Below are 4,692 nucleotides of genomic sequence, written 5' to 3'. Positions count from 1 at the left end.
CCGGTGGCGAGTGTTATTTTAACATGGTCTGCTTTGTGTCAGGCCAGCCAGGAGAAAAGAAAAACAGCTGGAAGGAACAATGAAGGCCCTGTGCTGTGGGGCCTGCTCATACACTCAAACTCCACCTCAGACAGCCAGTGTTTTCCGAGGGGAAGCAGAAAATGCTGTTTTCTCAGGAAGAGCCATCTTGAGTTAGGCCCTTCAGACCACGTTCTCAGCAGTCCTTTAAGTGTGTGTTGGTCATTAAACATTAAGCGTGTCGAAAAATAGATCACTTAGTTTCCCACTAAAGTCAGCAAAGTTTCACTGGGTTGGATGCAGGATTGTCTGGAAACAAAAAAACGGCATTAGTTATTTACAAATTGAAAACAAAACTGAAAACATAGCTATGAAATTTCTAATTTAACTTCACGGGTACTGCTGGAGGTGCACTGAATGGCCTGTGCACTCTTCTTTGGTTTTATAATATAATCCAGGATGTGTTAGATTAAAGATAGAAAGAAACACTTAGTGCTTAACAGTGTAGACTGTGATGAAGGAATACAAATCTATGCAGTACAACCTTTGGCACTTGAGATAACAACACATCCATCTTTAGTTTTTAATATCTTACAGCATCCTTTTCAATTAAATTGGTACATAAGGAGATAAAGAGCTAAATACCAAGTATGCACTAATAATACTTTAGTATCTGATGATAATATGTCTCTGATAATACCCTATGCTGAAGGAATAATTGAAAAAAACATTAGCCTAAACTCAAATAATACCCAAGGGCTATTTTTAAAAGGTCTGAGTTACCACAGAACATTAATAGACATATCTTCCCTCTTGTGAGATATCCCTTGTATGCAAATACCCATCACTACATACTGTATATGTTCAGTCAACGCAAGATTACACTTTGCACAGCAATCTGCCACAGTAAACTATAGCATAAAAGGGAATAAAAAACAATGCAGTATGGATATTATTGAATTACTGAATATCTCTCATTTAGAAAGTCTGACTGTGAAGTACTGTAGCATTTACAATAAATATATCCTCACTTCACAGTATGTTTGGTAAAATTGAAATCTACTTATTTTCAGTACAAAGACAGCATTCGCTACTTATTTCTATTAAGCACTTAAGATCAAAAGATGCAATTTTTTCCTTTATCCTAATTTTGTCTAGTGGAAGCACACAGCAGATTTTTCAACGTAGTCCTGAATATTAATATGCTGTATCTTCTGATTCCAGTTTGATTAACACACAACAGCGTTGTGTTGCGAAGATATAAAACGTGGGTCTCGCACTGTTACCATGCTAAATGGTATTAAGTACCTGAAACCACACATTTGACCGCAGCTTAATTGTTACAAAAATGCAGGAACACTGCTGCAATTTCAAACACAGGACAAATCCCTTGTTAGTTTATTGATCTCCTTATTGATCAACAAAGACAGTGAAGCAAAGAGTAAACTGAACCAAAGGGTCTGCAGACGAGAGTTTCCATTAAGGTTTTTTTCCTGTTTAATGGCAGCTTGGAATAAAAGGAAATATGATGCACAAAACTGTGATTAAATCTACAGTAAAACAAATCAAATACTTTCTCAATAACAGACCAAACTATCTTGCAATGAACTCCTGTCCTGTACCTTGCCTTATGCCTGTTTGCCATGATAGACTCTGACTCTCTAGTGACCCTGAATTGGAAGAAACGATTAGAAATTGGATAGATGGATGATATACCAAACATATTGAGAATTCTTGTGCAGACCTAAAGGAAAGGGGAAAAATAAGGTGGTGAATTACGGAACAGCCTGCACAAAATAGTGGCCATTTATGATTGAAAGCTCCCCATACCTACTGACAGAACAGACCATGCTTACTGTGAGTGGGGAACTAAATCATAACTGAAAAGCAGCAGAATGTGATAGGCAGAGGTTCAATCTCTGCACAGCACTGTTATGAGGGCTGTGTTAGCAGATCAGAAAATAATGGAGCATCTACAGACAACTTGCAGTAATTCTAACATGACCACTTTGTCATTAATCAATGTCTAATTGTCAGTCGAGGGCAACAAGTCGTGGACACATTGTGTGAAAACACTGGGTTATTTTTTTTCAGTGCAGCAAGCAGCTAAATGTAGTCCCAGCTTATGGCTCAGAATTACTTCAGTCCATCAAACTGCACCACCTCTGACCTACCACAATCATACTCTCAGACCTTAACCATCACGTGATCCCTTTCAACCGAGTAAAGGTCAGAAAGAACATCTGTGCAGTTCACAGAAAGGGTATTATTACAAAATCTTTTTGTCAGGGAATTGAGCAAGAAGTATTACTTACTGTATCATTCTGAAAAATACATATCTCTGTCAAGAGTGGATTCCTCCCTTCAAGAAAGATTGATCAGGAGTAACTATTTTAGCAAGCAGCATAAAGGTGCAGAAAAAACACAAATCAAAAAATTCTTCGTGTCACAAATGAATTGACTATTGAAAAATACCTATTGTATTCCCAGTCACAAAAATCTGGAGATTCCAGCAAGGTATTAATTACTTTACCTCATTACTATTCTAGTCAAGAGACTTGAAAAAGCAATGAAAAGATGCTAAAAAGGACAAAAGTGGCTTGGCAAAAAGCAAAACAACTATTTTCAGAAAGGTTATGTCTCTTTTTGAGTACTACATACCCTTAAAAATACAGTACATCAACTCACTTTATCCTGTGAAAGAAAAAACAGTTTTAATAAATGAATAACAGTGCGTCGCATGAAACCCTTAATCCATGGTGCACCAGAGAGCTTCTCAGATGCAGAATTTTAGACAGCCTTTGGATAAAGTACCTGGATGGGAGTCCTCCTGGGAATAACTAAGGTTGCTGCTGGAAGAGGTGTTAGTGGGGCCAGCAGGGGGCGCTCACCCTGCGGCTCATGTGGGTCCTAATGCCCCAGTATAGTGACGGGGACACTATACTGTAAACAGGCGCCGTCCTTCGGATGAGACGTAAAACCGAGGTCCTGACTCTCTGTGGTCATTAAAAATCCCAGGACATTTCTCGAAAAGAGTAGGGGTGGTCCTGGCCAAATTTCCCATTGGCCTTTACCAATCATGGCATCCTAATAATCCCCATCTATCAATTGGCTTCATCACTCTGCTCTCCTCCCCACTGAGAGCTGATGTGTGGTGAGCGTTCTGGCGCACTATGGCTACCATCGCATCATCCAGGTGGATGCTGCACATTGGTGGTGGTGGAGGGGAGTCCCCATTACCTGTAAAGTGCTTTGAGTGGAGTGTCCAGAAAAGAGCTACAGTATATAAGTGTAAGCAATTACTATATTATTATTATTATTATTATAAAACATTACTCAAGCTAAGGCCAGCTGTGACCTCTGTAAATGTGAATATGGGAGTGAAATACAATACAAATCTACAAAACCCCAGGCAGCAATCCATCCTCAGTTGACTGCACATCATTTCTCCCACTTGTAGGATCTCACCTCCTGTACCTATGACTCTCTAAAGTTGCTCGGAATGCACTCTGCCTGAGATAGACACTGGACATATAATTTACCTGCAGTATATGCTATGAGATGGAAAAAGGAAAACAATTTTGGACGCCTTCCTTTGATACCAACAGAATGAGAGTCAGGGTTTACTTTATACCAATGAAGGCTTGCTGTCAAGAGTAAGGCCTTTTGTAACGAAATCATGGAAAAGTGAATGCCTCAAAGAAAACAGCTAAGGTTAGATGGATGGAGTTAAAAGTCTGTACAGGGAATGGGGACAACACATAAGAATTCTACCTGAAAACTGCATCTTTAACACAGGCAAAATACTTTCTTGCTTTATTGCTCTGCTTTTCCTGTCTTTGCTGTCTTCTCAGGTTGACCCTCTGTGAGTCACGCAGTGTCCCACGCTATCCTTTACGGAATGCTGACATCGACATGCATTCCCCTCTCCTTCCTACTCCTCCCACCCTCCCTTCCTCACACCACCCACTCAGTCCAACTATCTTTAGCACACAATATCATTCTGGAGTTTTCTCTTCTGCCCTTCAGAAGGTAACATTTTAAGTCTCTGAATTCAACTCACAACAGCACAACCTGACTTGACTGGGTGCCTGCATAATGACGTGGTGCAAACACCTCAAGTTTAATTGAGAATAACGACTAACACCAAAGAACTAAAGCTTCAACTGTATCTTCCTGCCTGTAAGCAGACAAAGACTCAGACTGCTGATCTTTTAAAAGGACGTTTTTCCTCAAACCATATAAAAAAAAACTAGAGCACAAAATGAATGCGGCTTATTGATCTTCCATTATAACAAGTGACTTAATAAGTAATGAATGCAAATAATGATCATGTTTATGATGAGACTGGAGGCCAAAATTCAAGATTCACAACTGATAATTGGCAGTTTTTTTAAAAAACATCTCTTCAGCTCTGAAAAACATGCTAAAGATCTCATCAGTTCATCCAAACCATCTCAAAATATGATAAAAAATGTCTCTTTGAGTAATTTAAATTTCTGGAAAACATATTTGTATACAGTATATATATACAGTATACTGCATTTCTAATTATCTTCATGTTCTTTTGCTGTAACTATGGCTAATCCCATAGTTGTTTCATTAGTCTAGAAATAAAACCATTTTTCAAAGCCAAAGTGATTTAACTGAAGAAAAGAAAATTAAATGAAATGT

Source organism: Lepisosteus oculatus, chromosome 12, assembly GCF_040954835.1.
Source record: "Lepisosteus oculatus isolate fLepOcu1 chromosome 12, fLepOcu1.hap2, whole genome shotgun sequence".
NCBI classification, from domain to species: Eukaryota; Metazoa; Chordata; class Actinopteri; order Semionotiformes; family Lepisosteidae; genus Lepisosteus; species Lepisosteus oculatus.
This window is presented reverse-complemented; position numbering follows the sequence as displayed.